At 41.9% G+C, this 27,077-nt stretch overlaps 1 protein-coding gene and 1 long non-coding RNA gene across 12 annotated transcripts in view; one reads left to right on the top strand and one right to left on the bottom strand.

The window, feature by feature from the left end:
- The window catches only part of ADGRL3 (adhesion G protein-coupled receptor L3), an 864,517-nt gene that overhangs the window by 349,715 nt on the left and 487,725 nt on the right, over positions 1 to 27,077 (bottom strand). The window lies entirely within an intron of this gene.
- Positions 1,176 to 14,456, top strand: LOC109309448. Its single transcript, XR_002100915.1, has 3 exons — positions 1,176 to 1,246; positions 13,416 to 13,418; positions 14,446 to 14,456. It is a non-coding gene; the product is annotated as an uncharacterized LOC109309448 (long non-coding RNA).

Consider the following 27,077-nt stretch of genomic DNA (forward strand, 5'->3'; position numbering starts at 1 on the left):
CACTTCAAGGGGGATGTGGACAACATGGAGAGGGTCCAGAGGAGGGCCACTCGCATGATTGGGGGGCAACAGGGCAGGCCCTATGAGGAGAGGCTACAGGACCTGAACCTGTTCAGCCTCCACAAGAGAAGGCTGAGGGGGTTCTAGTGGCCTGTTACAAACTAGTCAGGGGGGACCAGCAGGCATTGGGGGAGTCCCTGTTCCCCCAAGCACTGCCAGGAATGACTAGAAATAACGGTCACAAGCTGGCAGAGGGTAAATTCAGACTAAACATCAGGAGGCGCTGCTTCATGGTCAGGGCGGCTAGGATCTGGAATCAAATTCCAAGAGAAGTGGTGCTGGCTCCTACCCTGGGGGGTTTTAAGAGGAGGCTGGATGAACACCTTTCTGGGGTCATTTGACCCCAGTACTCTTTCCTGCCATGGCGGGGGTCGGATTTGATGATCTGCTCAGGTCCTTTCTGACCCTACCAACTATGAAACTATGACTGTACCACAGAACAGGGCTAGGCAACCTTTTCTCACTATGGGCTGGAATGGCCTACCTCGGGTCACAGGCAGGTGAATGCTAGGACCTGACCACTGCCAGCCAACACTTGTCTATGCAGCAGCATGGGCAGAGTACCTATAGCCAAAGCCTCCCACCACCACAATCCCATGTCCACGGGCAGGATCCAACAGTTCTACTCAGGCTGTATCTAGCCCACAGGCTGTAAGTTGTTGAACCCTACCTAAGAAGGGCATGAAACTAAAACCCTGACAAGGCTAAAAAGACAAAAAAAGGAATAAAGGGAAGTTCAGGAAGACAATACGAGGGAAGAAACTGAGTTCTGCTGTCAGTAGGAGAAGAGAAGCATGAAGCAGCTCAAGAGAAACTGATTAATGCCAGGAGGACCTGAGAAGAGTTAAGCCGTCCACAATGCTCTCAGTTCTGCCCTGCTATGCACTTTACATCCAGGCTTGGCAGGATTCGATTCTTATCTGTGAACGTCAATAAACATTGAGTTCACTTTACATTTACAGACTGATGAAAAAATATTTCCATTATTAATATTCAACATTTATAAAAAGGAACAACATAAGAAAAATGATGGCTGATGGACTGTGTTATGACAGGACGGGGGAGCATTCCTACATTACTGTGCTGACTGTAGTTTGGCCTGCAATTTACAGAAATCCCAGGGGGGGACTGGGAACAAAGGAAGAGGAAGTGACAAAGTGGACAAGGGACCTACAGGTGAGCGGAGGTGAGACTGATGGCAGCTCTGCCACTCAGCTGGTGGCAGCTGTCTGGTAGTTACATTTGTTGTGCCAGGTGGTTAAACTGTACAATCCTGAAAATTTTAAATCAATAAAAATGTAAATAAATGTTTAAAAATATACATTGATCTTATCCATCCAAATTATTAAAAAATAAAAATCAAATTCTGCCAAGCTATTTATATTGTAGCACATGACTGCCCTCCCAGGGGTTCCTGAACATCAAACAGTCTCACAGAGTAGGGTGTGAGATACAGCAAAAGGCTTACTTTGAGAAAATATTTTCCCTTCAAATATGAACAGCCTAAGTTTAAGTATTTACTTCTCCTGTCTTTGCTATAATTTCCACACATAAGATTATGCATCTCAGATATCCAACAGCAGAGCAAATCCTGACTCAGTGGGCACGTCTACACAAGTATAATGCACAGTGGTTACTGTGCATTTATTTAGTACCTGTAGTAGCAAGTACTAAATAAATGAGCAGTAACCAGAGTTACTACCTACTAGTAGTGCCAGCAAACATCTTTTTAGGTAGTACTACTGTGGAGTAGCTTAATAATACTATGCAGTAGTGTATTAACATGGTCCATGCAGTGACACACTACTGTGCACCATTTTTTGGCTACTGCACAGTCAGCGTCTCATGTAGATGTGCCAAGTTTTACTCGCTCTCTACTCATACTGCCTTCCATTAACTTAGGAAAGAGTTTTGCTTGCACAAGGCTGAATTAAATTTGAGTAAGGAACTCAGAATGGGACCTGCTAAATGATATATAGGAATAATTTGGCATATGCATTCTATTAAAAGCAAGACTGAAGGTAAGGAACCCACCCCCCCCAAAAATCTGGTTAGCAGAGCATTCCTATTGGGAAAGGCAGAAGGCAGGACAGAGATGCTAACATTCATATAATGTGGGCTGCTAGAATCTGATAAAGTGATCTGTTCGCGAAAGCTTATGCATCTCTGATTCAGTTAGTCTATAATGATTCTCAAAGTGGGGTGCCTTGAGATCCTTTTGAAGGGTTTTGTGGGGTGCCATACAATGGTAGCGCTGTTAGGTGTGCAAACATGATTCACAAGATAGACATAGAAATTCCAAATAGAAATCCATAGCTGTAGTCTTTCTGAGTTCTTTGCAACAGAAAAAGTGCTCTAGTATTTTTCTGTAGGCAAAAAAAGAGTGAAAATTAAGAGCTGACATTTTCCAAGATGTGCCTTGAGTTTATTCAGGGGTGCCTTGAATCTAAAAAGGTTCAGAATCACTGACCTAAAGCAACATTTAAAATCAGAATTAAATTGAAATACTCTCAAAGGCCAGATCCCATCACAGCTACTGTATATGTAAGTAGAAATATGTGATGGATATACAATGGGCATATTTCTAAAAAGGGTTGAGAACCACTGGTCTACAAGGTACGAGATGTCTGCTGCAAAGCACCTTTAGCAGGAGAACCATCAAACAAGGGGTGCATTAATCATTTCTTGCAGGTCTATAAGGTGTATTTCTACCTTGCCTTCTGCTTGACTTCAAACTAGCATGGCTAACAGCCTCTCTCTGCTCTTAGGAAGGGGTTAAGTGGATTCTGTTGACTCGCCAAAGCATGCGATTTGTTTTTCCACCCAAATTTAAGGAACATGGGGAGGCCTCAGTTGGTAGGGAGGAGCCCCAGGAGATGACCTGTCTGTTACCTTATTGTTGCTTTCTGTATGAATGAAGCTGCAAGGCAAGAAGCTGAGTCTGGGTTTTACACATAATGTGGGCTGCATTCATACAGCAGGTTGGGAAAAGGCTGCTGCTCATGTAATCACTTCAGAAAAATGCCATTGCTTCATGCAGTACTATCCCACAAGGGACTGTGCAGGAGACTGATCTTGTTGATGGTAATCAGTATTTCTGCTTTGTCTTCTAACCTTTAGCTATGTAATGACAATGTTAGAAGAGGGGGAAGTGGAATGAAAATGTTAACCGAGAGGCTAGGAAACAGCTAAGGTTCCTTTTGGTCTGTCTGGATTTGCCCAAGTCACGCAGTCACACAGCATTTGCAATCATGACCTTCTTTGGCAATTACAGCTTCACTTTCCTGTTAAAATGTTTTAGCCAGCAATGATTCTGCAGCTCCACAAAGCATTCCTGATTAGATTTTCAACACTGTTACACATCATGTCTTCTGTGCAGCACAGTTTCTAGACCAAGAGTACACAAACTGCCATTCAGCGCTTTCCGATACACGTTTCACAGGACAGCCAACTGCTGTCAGAATTCCAAAAATTAAGCAACTCTGGACTAAGGTAGGGAGGTGCTCAACACCTAATTAGGAATCTTTGACAGCCAGGCATTTAAAAAGTTGTACACATGCTTTTACTTACGATAACCTAAATAAAAAAAACAAAGCACAAACATGGAATCTGTAACCTCAGTCAAATGATCTGCCGTACCATCATATACTGTAAACTGATATTGGAACGAACAATAAGACATCCAAGAAATTATTAATGTAGCCCTTGTTTGACAGTTATCCTGCTAAGGGTGCTTTCCAATGGACATCTTCTATTACCTGTACATACTTCTATTTTGGCAACAGAGTAATGGTCACATCTATATGATTTCAATGAAAGGTGGAGACACAGAGATAATCCACTTTCAACTTCTGCAAGAACAATGTTATAGATTATAAAAATAAGCAAACACATACACAACATTCTGTAAATGATGTTGCTGAATTTCGGACTTATTTGTGGATATCTTTAGAGGGGAAAAAAGATAAATTCAAAGGTATTTTGAAGTCTAGCAGTGGAAGAATTAGGAGTATTCCATCAACCTTTCTAAACAGATTATGCCAAGAAAGGATTAGGTAGCAGCAGGGGAGTTGTTTCTGACTGAGATATAAATGTGGAGCACTAAAATGACACTCTGTGGACCAGATCTTGGTCTCCAATCTGTGCGCACAGGAAGACTGGACAGCCAATGAAGGCCACCCCCTGAGAATCCTCCCTGCAAAGAGGAGTGCTCAAGGGTAGTAGTGAGAAAGAAGAAACAAAACCCTTCCTGTGGTCCCCAATACAGAGGTAAAGCCAGGTTGCCCCAATGCCCCTGCAAACTAGTATCCACTAATCTTGCACACCATTTGGAAGAAACCTTACATCAAGGGTAGGCAACCCCTAGCACCGGTGCCAGAGTGTGGCACTCAAAGGCATTTTGGTTAGCACACGTGCCATGGGGCAGACAGCAGGGAAGGGGCCAGGGCTGCACTACCACAACAAGGATCAGGACCCTTGTGGCTTTCCCACTATCTGCCCCTGGCACACCAACATCTTACAAGTTGAGGTTGCAGATGTTTTTGGCACTCTGCCCAAAAACATTACTGACCCCTGCTTTACATCTTTCAGGACCTTTGGGTAGGACAACAGAAAAGCAAATGACTTGCTCAAACACACTCCTTCCCATCTGATATCCTTTTGACACAACAGGAACTTTGATGTATTTGGGGTATAAATACCACTGGTGCTAAGAGGCTTGGATTCAACTCCACAGTCTCAAGTCTCACATCTTACCTGAGGAAATATTCACCCCCACTGCCTGCTTTCCCTCACCAGGGGAGATTAGTGCTGAATCCTGACTGTGGGAAACACATGAACAGGATTTCTCCCAAGCAGTGTCCCAATGGACAACATCCCTCACGTGACCTACGCCCCAGCCCCTCCCAGCCAGCTGACCCAGCTGGTTCTAGGTCTCAAGACAGAGAAGGATGCTTGCTCCTTCATGCATTGCTTCAGATGGATTTGTCTCACCTTTGGGCAAAGAGAAGCTGGAATGAAACACACAGTGTTTTCCAGTAAAATTCCTGTCATAAAGTAATGGGCACATCCAAATAATTACAGTGAAAGGTGCAGATACTGCCAAATTCGTCATATCAGTTTTGGTCACTATCAGCTTTTGCAAAACACGCAAAGAAAAATAAAAACCTTGGTGGTGGGTGAGGTGAGGGAACAACAGAACATGGCAAACTGGTAATAAGATCTGTGTGGTTTACCCATTCCCATGGCTTTAATTAGCCCTCCTCCAGTTCTTGAAAAGCAATTTGCAGAGAGAAGTGGGAATCTGCCTACAAGTTTATGTGCTTGCTATAAAAGATGCAAGAACCTGCAATCAATAGGCTTTTTATTATATTATTTGGTCAATTTGCTTAAAGACAATGAAATCCTAACATCAATACTCTTGGGAAAATTCCATCCCAAGTAAATAGAAACAGGATCTGTACATGCCACTTTTCTAGGAATACAATTGTCAAGGATTAGTGCTTCTGGCAAAGGAGACAGGGAGCCCAAGAAATCTAAATAATGATGACTTTCTACTAAATGGAAGATTATTTTATCTATTATTTCACCTGCAATGTTCACCTGTCAAACTCACTATTCTTCTCACTTATCCTTTTATAATTAGTCAGCTGCTTGTACAGCCAGGAATAGCACAGGCAATATGGGATGTCCACTGCAAAGCACCTTTAGCAGGAGAACCATCAAACAAGGTGTGCATTAATCATTTCTTGCAGGTTCAACCTGACAGAGACCTGATCAGTCCTGAAAGATGTCACCCAAGCCTGTCCCAAAATGTTTTAAACTTTTAACTCAATTATAGGATGAGGATTTGTCAACAGGGCAGTGACTTGTACACTGCTACCTCCAGAAATAATTCAGCCGTGTGTAAAAGAGCGAGAAAGAGATAGCAAGATTCAGTATTTTAAGAAAGCCTTGCTTTTAATTTCCCAGAAATAAACATATGACTCTATGAAGGTAATTTCTGGGACAGCTTTGGGAACTGTGGGTTTTGATTAACAGATACTGGGCCTGAATACAAACCGCACTTTAGTTCATGAGAGTTTTCTCATTAGTGAGTATGTGGGTTGGGGATTAGGACTTTCGTACAATCAAAATAGATCCGGACAAAGAAGAAAGTTCTGCCTCTGTCATGAACCAAATGACCTATCCAAACATTATTAATCTCATTACAATGTGAATGTCTTTGAATTAATTTTATATGAATGGGAAGGCTTGATGCTTATGCATCCGGGAAGACTTTTCCCTTGCTCTGGCTCTTTTTATACAAGGTTAAAGGGCCGGAGAGGCAGGAGAAGAAAAAAACAAACCCTGGAAGTCCCTGTACTGGCAGGGTGATAGTCCCCTGCAGAAGTGTAACTAGCAGGTCTTTGCCCTGGACAGAATCCCATGGGGAGGAGAGAGGAGAGGTGAGACGTGAGATAAAACTTGTTTGGGTGCGTGGCAGAAGGGAAAGTATGCAGGGAGGAGTAGGGGACCATGTTACCTGCCCTAGAGACTCAGAGGTCCTAGCTGATACTAGTAGAGAGCAATCTGCTCAGCCCCAGCTGTAACTGCAGCAGCAGTGGCATGGAGTCCCTACACCTGGATGCTACAGCAGTAACATACTCTGGCACCTCCTCTAAAGGGGAACCCAGGGCTGGTGCCCAACTCAGCCACTCCAAGTTATGCTACTGATCGCCTGGTACAGAGCAGGTGGTTCTGCAGTGAATACCTGTCATGTTGCCTGGGGCACAGAAGCAATTTGAGAATTAGGCCTCAGCACACAGTGTTGTAGACAGCCCCAGGAGGCTGCTGTAACTTAAAGATGGAAGACAGTATTATACAGGGGGATCTCTACAGCCCTGGGAACAAGCCAAGATTGGGAGGCTTAAAGCTAGCTTAGTTTCTCTATAACCTGTGACTGTGAGTTCTCTTCGGCTAGGGACAAAAGTTAAAAGTAAATCAGTTTTAGTGATCTGAAACCTATTTAAACCTGTAACAGAACAGAAGTTCAGGGCACATAAACCACTTTCAGAATGACTGAAACTGGTTCAAGTTACATCTGGTTGGATGTAGTATCAGACTTAACTGATTTAAGTTAAACTGGTTTATGGAACTTCTGTCCCAGATCCATTCCCGATTCAAGTTAACTCACAATTCCCCAACATCCCAGAATGCTTTGCAGCCCTGGGCTGTGCTGTCTGCTCCACCAGATCAGGGCCTGCCCCAGCAGATCAGGGCCTGCCCAGTTATCACAGACCTAAAGCACAAATGCTTCTGATCCCAGCCAGCACCTGTCACCCCAGTGGGGGTGCAGGGGGAAGGCAGCAAGGGAACAGATCCACAGACCACCCTCCCCACCCCAACCAGCTCTCCCTTCTGTACAGGACAAGGGGAAGGAAAGCCCCAGCAATGGCATGCCAGGAGAGTGGAGTTGGCATCAGCTCAGCCCCACCCCTTCACCCCAGGAGGAGGTGGAGCTGATCCCTACCTGGCTTGCTAGGCTGTGGGGTTATGAAAAGCCCCTGGTGGAAGCTTTCACTACCCTATGCTGGGAAAATCCTGGCTGAAGGGGCAATGACAGGTTGGGCTGGTGCGTTCCCAACCCCTACCTCACCTCCCTTCTTGGAGATGGGGGCCTGGGGAGGGGTAGGGCTGCGCTTATCCCAACCTAGTAAGTCAGGCTGCAAGAGGAGTGAAAAGGCCCTGGTGGGGTCTTCCCCCACTCTGTGCTGGGAGGGCCCCAGCTGGAGGTGGGGGGTAGTGCTCAACTGGCCCAGTTAGCCTCTTGGCCCATGCCTCTCACAGACGGTGGCTGGAGAGGGAACAGGGCTGAGTTGATCCCAGCCTGGTAAGCTGGGCTGCAGGGGACTGAAAAATCCCAGTGGGATCTTTCCCCCACACTTGGCAGATCCTGGGGGTGGGGGAGCGTGGTACTGAGCTGTGTGTGTGTGTTCCCCCCACCCTCTTTCATAGGCATGGGACTAGGTAGGAGGCAGGGCCAAACCAATTAGACAATTAGAGCCCCACTAGCCAGGCTGCAAGGGGTGAACCCCTCCCCCCCAGTGGAGGCTTTTCCCATACCACAACCAGGCGGTGCATTCCCCCTCCCCACCCTCTCAGAGGCAGGGGAGAGATTTTCTGCTGACTCTCTCCTCCCTGTGGCTAACAACAGAAAGGGGCGGGGGTTGGCATGTGTCCAGCAGCCAATTAGGCCTGGGCTGCCACTAGCCTGGGTTCAGCAGCCTTAGGCAGTTGGCCAGGAGAGGTGGTATGCATGAGTACTCCCAGGCTCCTAGCCTGAACCAATGGAGGCTTCTGCCTGTCATGGCCACCCAAACACTTAATGTCAGTTCAGTTTATTGGTTCAAGCTACACAGCTTAGAAAAACCTGCAAAGATTGAACCGATTCCAGCTCAGGCTTTTTGAACCTCTGTACTTAGCCTTAGAGACACAAAATAGCATGTTATCCCAGCTTTGCAGAATCTCCTCTGTGTATTATTTGTTACTTGCCTAATGCCCTGAGCACATGAGGCATTGTACAGCTGTCTACCAGCTTATTTTCCTTCACCTTAATGCATTTCAGCACCAGAAGAGGCCATTTCTCTCTTTCACGTGCAAATACCACAACATGTACCTCTTGGGACTATTCCTAACATTTCAAATTTCTCCGTAGTTGTGGGGACGTATCATTCTTTTAAAGCAATGTGCCAGAAAAATATGCCTTTTCATGTTCGAAGGTGATTTCTCTGGCTTCCAATATTACACTGGCTGGAGACCAGGGATGGGTAACACACAGTGCAGATTTAAGATCAATATTTCATAACTAAAAACAGGAGCTTTAGGATGGAAGGAAGTTTTCTTTGCTTATTGTTCTGAACTCTCATAGAGCTGATGCATGTCACCCCATGGGCGTCTTTGTTCCAGTAGTAGATGGAGAGAGACACAGGGATACTGTTAGACTCTGAGTAATTAACATGTGAAAGAATTTAAGTAGCCTCAAACAAAACCTGTTTTAAAGGTGTGGAGTATTAGGTGTCCAAGTACAACCTCATTCTAGTTTTCTTGAGTCCCTGAAAAAAGTTCATAAAAAAGGTGGGTGACTCCTTCTCTTCCTTGCTGCTTTTTGTGACTTAGTCATAAGGCTAAGATGAGAGCTTGCTGCAAACCTAGAGGCGTTAGTGGATTTCCAGGGTCTCAGTGTGGAATGTAACCACACTTAGGTGCTTCCGTCCAGAGACCCTTAGTTTTGGGGTGTTTTTTTTTGTTGTAGTTTTTTTTTTTCTTGTTAAATAAGGCTAACCTGTTAGGCCATCCCACTACGGAACCTGGAATCAAAGAAAGTTTTGTTATAAAATATTAATTCTTATATCGAAGCTTCCAATTTATATTTTCTGTTATATTACGTTCTTTGAAACTTCAACACCTACTTTTCTATTTTTTTAAAACAATCAGTACTATTTCATTTGAAAGCAGCCCTCCTGCAGGCAATGCGAGAAAAATCTAATTGTCTTATTCTGCTTTATGAAATAATGTATCATCAAATACTTTATACAGTAAATTGAATTTTCACCCTGCTGTTTATCACATGCACAACTGTTTCTGAAAATAAATTTTCAGAATAGCAAAGCCGAACTGGCCACTTCTCTAAGGAGCCTGCTTCTTTTTAAAACCAATGAGTTCAGTAAAAGTATTAGCTTGAATAGAAAGTACTAATCTCAGGTTCTTCATATAACTTCACAGGTTTCATAATTACATATGGACTTATTTTCTACTTACTTGCACCAGTGTAAGTCCAGACAGACATGACTGAAGTCAGAGGATTTGCACAAATTTAGAACCAAGTCCATCTTTTTTTGTGCGTGATTTTTCATTATGAGATTGGAATTGTTTTATATCAATCCAGTGCATTGTTAGCCTAGCACAGTAGTGCTCAAGGAACAGCCTATGGGCCAGATCTGTCCTGCAGAGCAGTCATCTGGCCCATGAGGTTCCCCATGTGTCAGGATATTTGATAGTGGGGAAGCAGTGGCAGTGGTAACTGCTTGCAGCTCCACAAGCCATGACATTTAATGTTGCCACTGCTGCCAAGTTTTTGGACCCGTGGTGAACACGTTGGCTGAATAATATGACCTCACATGCTGCAAAGGAGTGGCTACATGGGATCAGTCCGCACCCAGACAGACACTATGCGTAGGGAAGGACCTAGTGCATGCTCCAGACGCACAGCATAGCCCTATACTCAGCCTGAGACTCGGTAAATGCGATCAGTCCATGGGCTCCATCTGGCATGTAGAGCTGGCCCCACAGACCAACTCCGTATGCCAGGTCCTGCCTGCAGACTGGCCACACCCCATTCATCTGGCTTGTGTGGCCAGAAAGGTTGAGCAATACTGGTTAAACATTAAGCATTTCTCCTTCCTATGGGAACACGATGTGTGCATATTTTGGATTGTGCATATTCAAAATATCAAATTTGAGCTCATGAGAACATGAGTTGTTCTCATTTTGAGGCTTTCTTGCTAATTATTAGTTATCCTGCAACTGGCAAAGAAACTGGATCTTCCAACTATCTTGTAAATGTAAGAAATACATAACTAGGTCATATTACTGCTGCGCATTGTCTTCTGTCACATTTATGTGATGCAATTTAATATCCATGTGTAGTAGGGCTGATGCTACCACTCCATTCTTATTCACTATTGGCAAATTTAATTCGATACCTATCTGACTTTGGGCAAACACCAATATAAACCTAATAAACTTTAATCTTTTGACCTTATTGAATGACCAAAGTAAAACAGAATACCAATACCACAAGAGTCACACAGGCATTAAATTGGGTTAACTCTGCATTTCTGAGACTGCATACATTTTCAGGAGCATTTGCAAGGGCAAGTGATAAGAAAAGCTTGTAAAAATTCTGTGTTGACTGATTAATGGCAAATCCACCACTCTACAAGCTGAAAGGCTGATATGTTTCCAGAACTCAGTCTTCCATGAGAGACTTTGCTATTGACAAGGGAGGCAGATTTAAAGAACAGCATTTGGAGTTAGACTTTTTAAACCTTTTAAGCTGGCAGGCTTTATTGTTTTGTTTTGTTTCCCTTTGGCAAGGTGGGGCAAAAATAGAAGAACAAGGGAGAAGAACAGAAGAGCAAGAAGAGAGTTATGAAGTTTAATGATTTCTTCTTGCATCTGGATAGAGGGAAGGAAATGGAACTATCTAGTCTCTGTGTAGTTACATGGATCATGTCAGTGTTATATAGTACCCATATACCATATTGGTAAGTATGCCAAAATCTTGGTAGAGATGTAATTAGCTGTATTAGTCTGAAGACAAGTAGAAGGCAGGGTGGATTTGTACCTTATAGATTAACCAGAGGACATATATATCAAGTCTCATAAAATCTTGGTAGACAGATGAGTAGTCTTGGATAACTGGGGCTTCTTTCCACAAATCCAATTTTAGAGCATTTCTGGCAATGGGATTTGAGTCACACAGATTGCACGTTTAAAGGAAAATAAATTGACTTGATATTAAATGAAACTACAGATAAAGTCCCACTGAGTGGGTCTTTCTTAAGTAAGATGCATGAAGTTCACAGAAACATTCCTCTGGTAGGAGTGAAGGGCAGGAGGGGCATAATATACTGCTCAGGTCAATCCATGCTAGGCTTGGCCAAGAAGGAGTTACTGGTCCATGGCTCAAACCGTTCCACAGAACCTGCTTGAGGGTTTCAACCTGTGCTGCCAAGAAGGATCAAAAAAGCAAAGGATATAAAGGGGAGCTCTCTCCATCATGCAGTGAAAACTGCATGCCTCAAGGGAGTTGGTGTCACTATTTTGGTGACAAAGTCAGACAGACAATAGCTCCCCTGTGGAATGGAAGGGTGAGCCAAGAGGCTCTCTGACTACTCAGTGAGCGGGAGGATTTTCTGACTAGGACTCCCTGAAGAAATGGGAGCTTTAAGGCATTTGCCTCCAGAACAGACTCCAGGCTCTGACAACGGAAGCTCGTCACTTTGGTTTTCTGAAAAAGATGTTTTCCTCCAAACATTCATCTGACTTTTTTGGCCCCAGCAGCCAACAGCTAGCACCACCTGCCATGGCCACCAGGCAGACATGTGCCAAAGGGCTGGCAGAAGAGAGGGGGCAGTCAGCATTCCCAAAATGCTCTAAAGAGAGAGAATCTCTCTCCCCAGAGGCCCAACAATGATGCTGGCAAGAGGCAGAAGAGATGGACCTGAGAGTGACAACTTTCAAGTGGAAGGTTGTTGACTGAGAGTCATAAGGGAGAGGGCACCCATCACCCTGTACTCTATCACACCATGCATTAGAGACTTGGGAGTGGTCAGTACTTGACTACCTGCTACACTTGCTTCTTGAGAAGACCTTACTGCTCTTTCTTTGATAGTGCATGTCCCAGAGACAAAGTAAAGTAGAGGGAGGGATGTCTATGCAGAGGAACCTGTAAAGAAAATACGTACCTCCTGTGTGCTTTTATGAAAGTAAATTTGGGGAAGAATAAGAGTGGGTAAGGGGAGAAGCAGGGTCAGTGGGAGTGCATTGTGTGGTAGGGAATTGTATCGGCCTCAGAAATCTCAGTTGTGACAAAGTAACCAAATGCTGTCACTGAAATCCAGGGAGGAAAATTCCTTCAGCCCTATATACCCAAAGCCCTTGCACCACTGCATTAATCCAGTGTTGGGTGAGAAAGGAAGCCTTAGAGCAGTTACTCCTCTCCAGCAATGCTGATGGCCTCAGTAAGCTCTTTCCTTTAAAGCCCATTACCTCCGCAGTTGGGACCAAACATAGGTACAATAGATTCTCCTGACTGCCAGTATAGTGCATTGCAGCCCACTTTTTATAATAACACTGAAATGTGTATGTACTTTTACACATGCAAATAATCTCCAAATCTAATGGATTTTTTTTTTTCAAAATAGTCTGCTTAACTTCAGAGGTTTGTTTTGAATTATTTATTTTCTCAGTCTTAAGAGAAGGCTGCTTAAAAGCTGCACTGTTAAGGGAAAAGAAGTTCAAACTTTTGTAAAGGGCTTTTTGCCCAGTGTCTTTTGGCATCCTTCCTAGGCTTTAGATTACTTTGTATGGTGAAGCATTACAGAATAAGATAACACTGTTATCTGGGCACCAAGGAAGGGCTCCATTCTAGGAAAAAACTGAGCCAGAACTTTTTTTCAAGGAGAGTAGCGAGTGCATTTGAATGAGTAGTAAATTCAGCAAGGGAATAGCTAATATAATTGACTTTAAAGAAGCAAAATTAATATTTTGTTGTGTTATGAATATTAAACAGGAATTAAAGCAAAATGAAGTCGGTGTTTCTCTGTTTCGGCATATGACAAAATAACATGTTGTAGCAACCTAACTAATTTAACTTATTTATATGTTATCCAACAAACAAAAAGATGTGGCTTTATTTTTCAAAGGCTACTACCGCAAAATACAGTCTCATTTATTTTGACAGTATATGGCTTACTTAGATAATACTTCACAATATTTTACAGTAGTAAATTAGCAGTACATTCTGTAAAAGTCATGAAGACTTTATAAATACTGTATTCTTTTACAGCATTAGGCCAAGATCCTGGAAAAACTAACCTACTTACTTTACTACCAAATAGGACATGCACATGGACTTTTAACTCAGTAATATATTAAAGCACATGCTTAAATGTTTGCATATCAAACTGTCGGAGGTGGCTAGCCTTGTTTTTGAAGATTACATTCTGGGACTAAGCTACTTGCCAAAGCACTCATCAATGCAAGCATGAAATATGCTGGACTGGAGGAATCTGGAGTCCAACTCCCACCTCTCCATGCCCACCAACCTATTCATCCCTCACCAAATTACATTGCTTAAGCTCCTGTATTCTCCATTTAAAAGGATTCTATGACATTCCCTCTTTGTAAAGGCTTATTAGTAAAACCATGGACCCAATGAATAGCTGTAATTACAAAACCTAATTTCAGCCCTAGTGCAAACAAGTATGATTTCTACTGAGCTCAGAAAAAGCTTCCGCTTCTTGCACTGGAACGGACAACTGTCCGGCATTTCAAGTCATGGCAGACTTCCTGTCCTCCATTTTAAGGTTATTAAAATAGGAGGCTGTCCAACACGAGAGAAGTTGGTTCTCTTCCTATATGTAGTAGCTAAAGCTGTCGAGCAGCATATGTTTCTCATTTGAAACTTATCATTCATTCTTAAAAACAGTAATACATACCATCTGTTGCAATGCAGCCATTCATAATCGATGACATTTGGGCTGAGTTTGACTGTGAAAACCCATTTTAACATGAGTGTCAGTGTGTGTATGAAGAACTATTGTAAGCAGTTCCTTGGAGCTTTTCCTCCTATACATTATATCCTGTTTTCTGGCATGCATATACTGTTCTAGAAGCCTGCTTGGCTGAGCCTTTCAAGACAGCATGTTTAACTGTGATCAGCATCTTTCCCCTGCAAAGCTAGTGTCATAGTTTGGCACCATTTCCATCAGACAGTTAATAAACAAGTGTACCCTGCTAGACGTTCGTGGGAGGGTGTTGCGTGGCTGACTGAATGTCAATAGAGGTGCTCAAGTGAAGAAACCCTCTGAGAGACCAAGATTCCCTTCTCTTTTGTCAGTAAAGCAACAAATTGAAATGTTGGCTGGTGTTTTCTATAATGGCTTTTGACACACTGATAGTATATCCCCTGTTAATTGTATTTCTCTGGGGGAAGGGTGGAGAGACTAGACCACACGAAGAAAAATGTATGTACTCTATTAACAGGGATTTTTCTTTCCCTTTCTTCACCACTGAGACACAAATGCTTCAACTTATACACCAAGAGAGAAATCCTGTACTCACTTGAGTCAATGGCAAAATGCACAACGATTTCAGCAGGGCTCAGACTTCATCCAAAAACTAAAAGCTAAAAGGCTTGATACAAAATCCTTTGAAGTCAATTGGGGGAAAGAAAAAACTCTCCAACTTACTTCAATGGGCTTTAGAGCAGTCCTTTAGTCAGAAGAGGAGTGTGATCTCATGTGGAAGCTTATCTTCTCTAAGCTAGATATCCTTTCAGGCTTGAGACATTAATTTAAATCAAACATGATAATTATGAAATAAGCCTGAATGCATGTTAATTGATTCCATTGGAAACAATGTGCAAGTAATTTTAAATAGGAAAGCAAAAGTACAGCTTAAGTGCTTTACAGCCGTTACCAAAACAAACAAACAAAAACAAATTTAATAATTCAGGGACCTGAACGTATTTAGTTACCTCCTTTACCTAGAATAAAAAGCCCTGCATTTTATAGTCTCAGGACTGTTTATACAAGTTATACCAGTCAGTAGAACAAAAAAAGCAAACAAACCAGGAAAAACACTGTGAACAAAGACCAGATGCCAGCAGTCTCAATCATCCCAAGTGAGGGTCTTAGTCCTCCCTCTTGCTTGTTCTTTTGGCCTCATGACCTGCATCTTTCCCTTCCCAGTGGTCCAGCTTCTTCAATAGGAGAGATGGGAAAGGTGCCCCAGATCAGCTTACGCCAAGGGCTAGACACTCCCTTAGGAGCTCAGGAGGCTCTATACCTAGAGTCTTCCAGTCACTGGACAAAATACTATTTTTCTGCAATGGAGTGCATCTCCTTCTCCCCCTCCAGCCATGTTTTCAAGCAATACTGGCTGTCAAAACTGTACATTGTGCTGAACTCTGGCACATCAGTATGAGGTTGGCATATTAAGGAATCACCAAATGGATTAGGCATTTCCAGAGATCCAGTCACAGATTTTGCACTGTTACTTAATGTGATGTGGAGACAGTCCTCATACAACAAGTCATTACTTTGCTACAATTCAAGCACACTTAGCATATATTTTACTACTTGACCATGTGGTCACTTGTGGTTTAAGTGCATTTAACACATGATAAGTGTAATGTGCAACATGGCCTTTAATACACATCATCTTCATTGTTGTCAACAGAAACCAATGCTTTTGCAAATTTTAATATCTCAAGAGATCTGAAGCTTATGTGCGGGCATGCAGAGGTCTTGGTGAGGGCGTACATTACAGAATGCTTGAATGTTTATTTTTAAAGTCAATATGTAAAGACATGCTGTGAAGCTCCATGTGGTTACAGAGCAAGAATTTATTCCTCCAGACTGCACAGCAAATACATTGCTACTCCATGCCTGCTGCTTCATCCTAATGATAAATATTGGCCGTAACAGCGTCCGCTTACACATAAAAACAGGTTGGAAAAGGGTTCAGTTGGGTTGTGTACCACTCACAGGATGCAAAGATAAAACATAGCAATATAAACTCCTGCTTCTGCTCCTCATGAAGAAAAAATACATCGATTTCTATACTAGGCCTCAGCATCCTAAACACAGAAGAGTCTGAAGAGTTAATAAGGCAGTTCCATATAATGATATACAGCTAGATGTCATCTGCAAGGTAAATTTATAATACAACATATTATATATTATAACTTCCCTATTAAATATTATATTTTTACTTTGCAGATGACAACTAGCTAGTCTGACCCTGTTGTATGGACATGTCGTATGTTGTCTGACTCATTGTATGGACATGATTGACAGACAGACAGACAAACAGATATTTTAGGATTACTGGTACAAACAGAAGCCTGGAAGAGAATTTGGTTTTTGACACTGGAAGAGATAATGCTATGTTCACATCTTTTTGGGTGGATCTGTAGAAAGAAGTACATATTAAAGATAGTAAAGATACAATGAGATTAAGGGTTATTTTATTATATTAGGCATATCTAAATTATCCACAATGAAAAGAAATCTGGGAGGAGGAGACAGAGTAACCCTGGCACAAGATAAACCCAAGAAATCAATAAGAACAGGCCTTTCATTTTCACATCAGTTCATATGGGGGGAAAAAAGAATGAATAAACAAAATTTTCACTTTAAATTTGGCAAAGAACTCTTAGAAGCTAACCCAATGTGCATTTGATTGATTGATTGATTAATAAAGACAGATATATGTGACAAGGAGAACAGGTGCTGAAAGTGAGAAAGAGAGTACTGGCTGGTATCCTGCGATATGAGAGAAAGAAACTGGAGTTCTTGGAGGAAGAAGGGCAGCACTGCTCTCAATGTGAAGAAATGCTGGGAAATGGGATTCCCTGAGAGCCACTTGTTCTGGCATGAGGCATGACTAGCTGGGCCAGGGGCTGTATAACTCCAGTCCTCTCCCAGATGAACAAGAGAACTTGGAAAGAGTGAGAAGTGTTGATGGTATCTCCGAAAAAAGGCAAGAAATGCATTTTATGTTTGACTGAACTTGTTTGAGATACACTGAAAAGAACATGAGAAGATGCACTTTGGAAAAAGAACATGAGAAGATCTTGCTACCTTTGGTAGACAGAAGTTTGTCTTCTTGAGAAAGGATGCCATGGACAATTCTCTTTTGTACGCTTTCACCTGTCACAGATGCTTCAGTTGAATTCATTTTTTAAATATACACATAAATGAATAAGAATCAAGAGTTATCCCATCAGTCTATGGCTCTTTGGCCTCAGTAAGAGGTAGGTAAGACCACTCAGGTTATACACTGGCCTATACTGTTAATAAAGGCAGGCAGGGTAGGGGTGGCTTTTGTTAGCAAGAAAATTTGAGGAAATGATTCAAAAGTGAATACATTAGGATCCACTTGGCGTTCTTCCTGAGAGCCCCTTTTCAAATGTGGAAACTCAGTGAAGTTTTATTTTTAGATCTGGAAAGATCCGTTATTGGTGCTTAGCACACTAAGGGGATTTGACTTCATACACTGAGATTTTTTTCCCCCTTCTCTTGGAAAAAATTGACTTCAGTCCTAAATTTACCAACTGGATGAAAATGCTCTGTGCCACCCCATTGGCTAGAATCAAAAGCAATAAAGATACTTCATTTCTTCTACAGATTTGTAGGAGCATCTGACAAGGTTGTTCTTTATCCCCTTATACTGCTTGCACCATCGACAGAAACACTAGCAATGGCTATTAAGAGAGATGAAGGGATAATGGAATAAAATCTGGAAACATAAATATTATCTCCATGAAGTTCTATTATTAAATTTATGAAATCCATAGCAGTGTCTCCTGAGGGTGCTTGGTATAATGGAGCAATTTAGACAATAGGTTATGGAAGTCTGAAAGAAATCTATTCCTTTTTTACAATCACAGAATTGTTCAGAGACTATTGTAAGACACACAGTTGTGTGAGAGTAGACTGGTGGTAAATATTTAGAGCCGAATCTTGTCAGAAATGTAGAGGAATTCATAAATGAAAGAAGAATACTGATCAATCTAAAAGGACCAGCACTCTCCTCCTATAAACTGTGGGTAAAGAAAGTAAAGTTTTCTGGAATACCCAGTTTTCCATGGCCTTTCTATAATCTGTGTTAAACAAGCACAGAAGCATATAAGACAGGAGGAAGATCTTCCATTGCTTTTATATGGCATTATAAACCATTCTGGCTGAGGGGAAAACATGCCAGTAAGTCAATTAGCCCTTCCTAGCTTTCAATACTGTTTCAGTGCAACACATTTGCAATGTCCATTACCAGTTAGCTACTCCACAGGAAGTGGGCATCAAAAATATAAGCAGCCTGATGTAAATGGGAAAGTTCCATTTGATGCAATGGTCTTTGACACAGATTTCAGGACCAAGCGGTATTGAGAAAATAGGTCTAAAGGAAATTAATAATTTAAATGGTTGCTCTATTGGCAAAAATACAAAATCTTTCATGAAAATAAACTGCTGTATTGGAGGACAGTAAATAGTATATGTGGCTTTAAAGACAATCCTAGAAATTATGACCATGAAGCGTTACTTAAGTACCAAGAGCCAATAGAGTTAATGTTTTCGCTCGATCTGAGCCTTCAAGAGGCCAAGAATTAGTTTATCCTCAAATATCCATAACATCTCAAAATGATGCAATTAACCCTAACCATACTGCTATATCCACAGCTACCTTTGTAAAAGATGGTAATTCTGTATACTTCAAAGAGAATTAGTAAGGCTCTTGATGGAGGAAAGGTAAATATTACCACAAAAAAAAAAAACCAATGGCTAGCCTGAATCTTTTAAAGATCAAATGCCCACAATACAAAGTTGTTCATGTGATTATCTGTGGCTAGAAACGTGGTTCTGCTTCCTCTATTGTATATTATGAGAAATGAAGCTCATCTATAAAAAATCAATGTTTTCTTATAGAAACCTGTTGATTTTTGTATAGAAAAAAAAGCAATATATTTCTCGCTGTGAGACCTGGGGTTCAGCCCTCAGCTATTTCATATTAACTGACAAAGCCCAACATGCCTGGTCATTCAATGACTCATCAGCAAAGCACAATCTCAATTTGCCATTCAGTTCATAATTTTATATGAACACAGCATATTGCAGCCTTGGTTCTAGCACAGTAATTTTGAAGCATTGTGTGGAGAAGGAGAACAATCCTTTTTTTCTTGACCTGCAGTGAGAAATCTGAAAGATTGTTTTCCGCTCCCACCTTTCGACATCAAGGCTCCTATAACTTCACTGTGGGAAGATTCCTGTTATTTCACTTAACCCTTTTCTGTCTTATCTATGATTATCACATGCCTTAAGCTTACAGTAATAGTGCCAGGATATGCAAAATATGACCGTAAGATTCTGAATGCCATAAGGAGCCATTTCTTCTTGTTTTAATTTGGAAATTTGCATAAGGCTACGCCCAAGTTGTGGCAGAGCCAGGACTTTGGCTCTGAGGAAGTCCAGATCAAACTCCAGATCTAACTATCTTTGTTTCATTTCTACTGTGAATCAGAGGGTTCAGTTCAAAGATGTGGCAGCCATTAAAAAAATAACTAAAACAATTACAGGGCTGGTTCTGCCTTATTCCTTTTCAGTGACTCTTTCATAACAATCTATTTGCATTCTCAGCTAACGGTTATTTTAGTGCTACTAATATAAAACCATCACGTTATTTTCTAACTGTCCCTCATATCATCACCGTGTAATAAAAGCCCCACTTCATCACCATGTAATTAAGGTTCTATAACCAAACCCCAGCTGACAGTTTCATAGATGCCAAGCCACAATGCAGTTGATCTCTCTTCCCCATAGCTATTTTAGCTCTGATATGCTGACACGGGAGCAAAAATGTTTGGGTTCATTTTTACCAAAAAAATAAGCAAATATGATCCAGAGGACAACAATCTTCAGATTCTGTTGCATGAGGAGGAATTGTTTTTACCTAACCACTTTGCAAGTATATGGTAACAAGAATGTGAAATATGGAACAACTCCAGTATTTAGTAATTCTTGATAAATTTTCATTTCTTAAAGAAATGCACACTGAGAGAGTGAGAGTCCTAGTAAAATATGCTGTTCCCCCCCACCTACTTTTGCAAAGCCAAAGTCAACTATACGTTTTCTAAACAGACAGTCCCCAAGAGCAACTGCACCCAAAATGACAAGACTGAAGTATTTGTACATCATTTGAGAAAGTAACACCATCCCTTCAGCTGACCAACGTGGAAACCATATTTACTCAAATACAAGATAAAGGTCCCGCCCCCCCCACATACATCAGCATAGGAACGAAAGACCCTCATCTTATTGTCACATACAAGGAAACCTCATTAAATACACTGTCTATCATTAATTTGCTGGTAAAATCAGCATGTGCTCACTAATGGAAATCAGCTATGAAGCTGACCAAATGCAGCCAACATGGAGCATAGCTATAAAACACTTGGCCCATATTGGACAAACATACTGATGGGAATCTGCTGATGGTTGGTACAGATCATCTGAATAAGATACATGGTAGTGCCCACTGTATGCAGTCCCCCTCAATCCTGACTCTCCTTCTAGTCATGATGAGCCAATGCACTACATACATTTCAACTTCCTCTTCAACCTCTCAGCACAGCTGCACCTTTCTTTCCCATTTCCAGTGATTCCTTTTCGCTTTGGATTAATAGCATGCATAGCTTTTATTATATATAAGTAGGTACAGAAGTGCAGCTTAAAAGTGTGTTTATGGAATACTTGTGCTAAAACTTGCAGGAGCTTCAAAAAAAAAAAAAAATTCCATCAATTCTGGATGAACTAAGTATATGGGTACTTGTAGTAACATGACTATATGCAAATTAGTATAGGTATGTTTATTTCAAGGTCAGTGTTTTCAAATTTGCTCCCCACTTTCATGTGCTCAGGAAGACCAGGATCTGTCAGTAACGGGGAGGGAGGTTTGCAAAAGGAAGAAGGTGGAATGGGCCAGAGGGTAAGGGGACTATCTGACCCCAAAAATTTATTTTCCCTACCATAGCAAGGGAAGGAGGACAAATTCAAAGCAAACCTCAAATAAGTAGATTCTATACCTGAAAAATTAAAACAAATTTATATTTTTCCATATATAGAATGTAATTATTGGAGAGTCATCTTATATTCAGGGTCATCTTATATTTGAGTAAATTTGGTATTAATTTAAAAAGCAACACATGAAGTATGGCTGGTCCAGTGACTAGGGCATTTGTCTTGGAGCTGAGGAATGGGCATTCAACGCTCTGCTTTCCCACAGGAACTGCCTGTATGACTCTGGACAAATGACCAAAGCCATATTCTTAAAGAAATGTTGGTGGCTAAGTCAAATTGATTTCAGTGAAGCCTCCTTACTTCATTTGAGACTGCAATAACATTATTTCAAGAGAACTTCAGTGTGTAAACACCTTGGAGGATCAGTGCTTCTTTCTCTTGGTGCCTTGCACATAAACAGAATACAAACAGATGGCCATGGCCCAAAGGAACTTGCAAGCTATGACAGACATGAAGGCATACAGAAAGGATAAGGCCATATTGGTCAATGAGACAGACAGGAGCCAAAGCTTACATGCAGCCTTTCAATGGTCAAGTTTCTTGCAGGCCTCATGGGAAAGGCAGGATGTGAAGGGACACACTGAGGTAGCTTTGCTGATGTTCACTGGAAGCTTCTTGTAAGGCTGAGCGGCAGCACAGAACAAAGCACCAACAAACTTGCATGAACATTTAAGATGTGAGTGATAGAGACATAATTAAAAGGGTAAGAACAGGCTTTTAAACAGAAAACCTGAAGCCTTTGTTTGATTGAATAGTGAAAGAGAAGCCCACAGAGAGATGCAAGGAAAGGGATGATCTGGACTAGGAAAATGGGATGTGCAGCATCAGTCAGGATAGGCCTTAGAAGAGATAGACTTCAGCTCTCATGACCTGAAAATAGGCTGTAATGGAGATGCAAGAGGATGAGAACGTTTAACTATGTGGTATATAGGAGACACTAGATCTTAGGGGCATTATGCAGAAAGACTTAGCCTAGATATAAGGTGCTAGAGACAAGTTTGAGCTCGTGGGAGTCCATGGAAACCTTGACAGGAGCATGCTGAAAATTACAGGTAGAGCTGCTAGTGATACTTATATTTAGAGTGCCTGAAATTTATCCATTATCCCTTGCAACCGCTTTTTTTTTTTTTTCTGAGACAGTTTAAAAACGCCACTGTTTTCAGCAGGCTTTCGAAAGATATCGGATTAAATTACATTAATACCTGATGAAATCATTGAGTGTCTTTAAATTAAACCTGCACATTCAATCCCAGCCCTTCCTTATATTTTAGGCAAGTTCACAGACTATCTTGCAGCATTTCATTTTAAATTTCAGCCCACTAAGTTCTCCGATTCATCTCAAATATTCACCCTTAGCATTAGTTTTTCCTTCCTTCTTGAAAACCAAACATGTACCTTTACAGTTATCTAAACCTGCAGGCTAACAGACTGCAGGTTTGAAAAAGCCCTATAATATTAGATTATTTCAATTAAGGACGCATTTATGTTGGCTGTTATGTGTGTGCACTCTCCTCACAAATAACATGGTGAAAGGAGACTGATCGGGTAAGTAACATGTCCTTTGTTTCCAACTCTGTAGAAGACAAAGGACTAACAAGGGAAGCTGGGAATTCCATTGAACAGAAAACTGTTTTTTTGGCTGCATTGCCCATGAAATTGTATGCCTTGGAAGAAAGGCAATTTGTCAACAGGATACAAAGTAAAGATTCTTTTGCTCAGAAATAATTGTAATGGGTGGTTAGTTTTTTTTATTGTCCACAGCCCACGCACACAAATCATTTATTTAACTAAGTAAAACAAAGGAAGCCTTGCTGTAGCCAGGGATTCATTCATTACCAAACCAAAGTGCCAATAGATGCGTTTAACCTCTTGGGAACATTTGTCCTTTGCTCTGGTCAGGGCCCAGTGGACTAGGACCACCCCCTGAGAAAGGAATAACCCAGAGAAAAAGTATCTGGAGAAACCACAAACCCATTTGTTTAATAAATGATTGTCATTGCTCTGAGAGCTGGTAAGCGCGGCTTCTCAACCATGGTGGTAAAGTACTGTGTCAAGGAATCCCAAATCAGAGTAAGGAGAGAGAGAGGAAAATGAACGGCTTAGAATGATCTTAAGGTAACTCAAAATAATTAAGAACAGCATTCTTGGAAAAAGTAGCCTCATTAAATTGTTTTCAGGTTCCAGTTTTCTCTCATCCTCTCCCCCCATCAGCAATCTTAAAGCAATGAAAGTATCAGCTTGCTTTCTAGCACTTGGATTCTCTTAAAACTGTCATTATTCAATTATCTGCCTATTCACTGCCCCTAAGGTCCAGTGGAGCAGATATTGTGAGCCTTCATTTAATGTTTTTAAATGCACTTCTGTCCACTTGTGATACAATAAAACTTTATTGAATTCTGTTCCCACATCACACTTAACATCCTTCACTTTTATTGATATGTACGCCCATCCACTCTTCTGTCAGCAATAAAAAGAGTATTTCTAGCAAAGAAATGACCTTTTCTTTCATCAATACGGCAACTGGGAAATGTGAATTGAGCATTTTTTAAAAAAACAGTCTTTAAAGAAAAAATAAACAGTACTTAAGCGTTGCTTTCCTTCTCCCTTCCCTCTTCCTTCCCCCAAGGTCTGCATTTAAAAATTAAAACCTGTCTATGTATCAGAAGGATAAGGTCCCCTGGTAATATTTGCCAGCACTGTTTAGCCAAAAGAGAGAAAAGCAAGGGCAGCTTATTCCACCTCAGAAACTAGAACCATTCCCCCTGCTTATTTTATAACAGACAATTATCACAGCATAACTCTCCTCTGTTGAAACCCCATTGGGTTTCCCATCTAGCCTTGAGATGGAAGGAAGGTTGGTCGTTCAGCCTTGGAGAATCTGATTCTTAACGGAGAAATGACTTCCGACCCTGCAAGTCCATGGGCATCCCCCCACTCCTAGCTTGTCTTTCCACCCAGGTATGTCTTGCCCCTATGGGAGCTGTGCTGCTGCCGTGGACAACTCCATCTCTGAGAGGAGCACATCACCTTTACAACAACACTGAGTTCTGCTGGCCCTTTAGGCATGCAGGCTACTCTCTTGGCAAGGGTGGTAGTATCAAGCCCAAACTTAACAACCTATTCAATAAACGTTATTTCCTTTACTATTTAAATCGTTATACAGAAAAGCAGACAGGAAACAAAAATGCATGTTGGGTCAAAAGTAGCTTACTTCCTTGTTATACGTTAATATTGGGCAGCTCCTGGAGCTCCTAACCCCTGGAGTATCCACACATTAACACGTGAACCTAGTTTTAAGTACTCTTTAGACACCTTAAAGTTATGTCCTCCAGGGCATATTTATCTCTGATCCATGTTCCACTAATCTGGGGGCACTCTAGGCTACGCATTAGTGTGAACACCCTCCCCCCACTCTCCACTGTCTTGGACCAGGTCTACTCCCCCCCCTTCCCAGCACCCCAGATCCCTGCTCACTATCCTCTGCCAGCTCCCCACATCCCTGCTTACTTGCAGCTGTGCTCACTGGGAGAGCAGGCAGGGAAGGGTTAATCTGCATGCTTGGTCACTGTTACTCTGCAGGCCATGCTCAGCCTGGAGAACAGCAGCAGCTCAGCAGTGGCTGAGGGGGAAGGGGAAGATTCTTACCTTTCAATTTTTCAGGGCTCTGCAGGCCTGAACATGTGACTGCTGCAAACTTGAGCTAGCACCAACACCAATCAACATTTAAGTAGCTCATAGTGTAACAGGTAACAAGGCCCTTAGCAAAGTTTGGCTCATTAGATTGACTCAGAGCACCCTACATCACAATCATGACTTCTTGGAGGTGCTTGTAGCAAGTGCATCACAAGCCCGTAGCTATCATACTAGCTTCGAGTAGGTCAGTGACACTGTACACGTGCCACAGTTCTTTAAAAATAGCTGCTAGCACCTGTATCCTTGCCTTGAAATAAAAAAAAAAAAAAGATGACAATTTGGAGGAAGGCCTGGCAGTTCTTCAGCTGGGTAATGCCTTTTAAAAGACAGACGTGAACATAAAAATCAACATACTGGATTAGATCGTTGCTGTCACAGATGCTCTGCTGGGATAGCCCCCTTGTAGAGACATAATATAAGCAATTTCACTTAACTAACTCCCCGAAAGACAGAAGCTGTCTTCTCTTGGGAGAGCTGCATCCAAACCTCTTTCTTTGTAACTATGTGGTGGGGACAGCTGAGCTTCCCATCCTGCAGAGCACATGAGAAGCCTGGAGGAGCAGCAAATGCCAAGGCTGTGTGGGCAGATGTTCTCTGCCTCCTCTGTGGCACATATTCTGCCCTTCCAGTTTGAAGACTGCACTGGAGCCCCCTTTGTTACACCCTTGCTAAGTGCAGAATCCCCCAAAAGCAAAAGGACTGAAGGAAGACACAGTGGTCGGGAAGGATGATGCACCAGTCATTTTAAAATGAGGAAAGGAGAAGAACAAAGTTGAAAATATTCCATTGCACAAGGGGCAATAGCATCGTATTAAGCATCCATGACCAAGGTCAGCTAGAGCATCATGCTTAAGGTAACTCCCAAAGGCTGTCCTGTTAGAATATAGGCTCAGTTTTCCTCTGCTATTCAGCAAATATTTGTGTTAACAGCAGCCAGCGATTTGAAACCTTATGGAGTAAACCAACAAATAGATATAGCAGGCTGAGATTACATTCTAATGGAATGGGCTGATGAAACATTAATGCCTTAATTACATAACTGCTTCATTCCTTTAGCAGAACATCATATGGCAAAGCTTACATTCAGAGAGGTCCCCGTTGCCCTAGATGTCCAGCAGTAATGAAAATCTGAATAAAAGAAGATCTTGAACATAGCCCTTCCAGTGAATTGCTTACCAACTCCAGTCTTTTTACCTAGACAAATAACCAGGCAAGGAGTTGCGGTCTACACAGCTATGCTGTGCAAGTCTGTTTGAACTTGTAAAGGGTTAAAACCATGTAAGCCCAAATTAGCAGAGCCAAACTAGATGTGACCTGATGGAAGAATCTGAGGCAAAGCCCTCCTTTGTATTTTACTGCCCTGGACACATCAGGCTAGCACTAACACTGTCTGAAATCACGGATGTGAGGAAGGCAGGGGAGCTGCTTGGCCATTTGCTCATCACTTGCCTTAACAGGTGATTTCTGAAAACTGCACATGCACAGCGGTCCCTCTTGCTGGAGGCTGCTACAATATTGACCTTGGATCGCCTTCCCCAAATTCTCCCTTTCAAGCTGGTATAGTGGCAGCATGCACACGAACAGCGTCACTGGTCTAACAGCTGGCCTGCTTGTCTGCTGAGAGAAGATATGTGTTTCTCTGACACCTCTCTAAGCCAGCAACGAGTCTGGTGTGACGGGTTCAAATTAAGAAGAATCTGTGGCGGACGCTCAGGATAATCAGGTAAATAAAGTGCTGCCATCCCTGTTCCAGAGATGAGGAATCATCGAGGAAAAAAAAACACCAACTTCCTTCAGGGCAACATGCTAAAGGGATTAAGCAGAAGACTAGGAGTCAAGAAACCTGAGATGAAAGCCCAGGTCTATTAACATCTGTGATGAAACTCACCCCAGATTACAAGCATGGTTCTGACATAAGCT

This window comes from Crocodylus porosus, unplaced genomic scaffold, assembly GCF_001723895.1.
Source record: "Crocodylus porosus isolate Cpor-Errol unplaced genomic scaffold, CroPor_comp1, whole genome shotgun sequence".
In the NCBI taxonomy this organism is placed as follows: Eukaryota; Metazoa; Chordata; order Crocodylia; family Crocodylidae; genus Crocodylus; species Crocodylus porosus.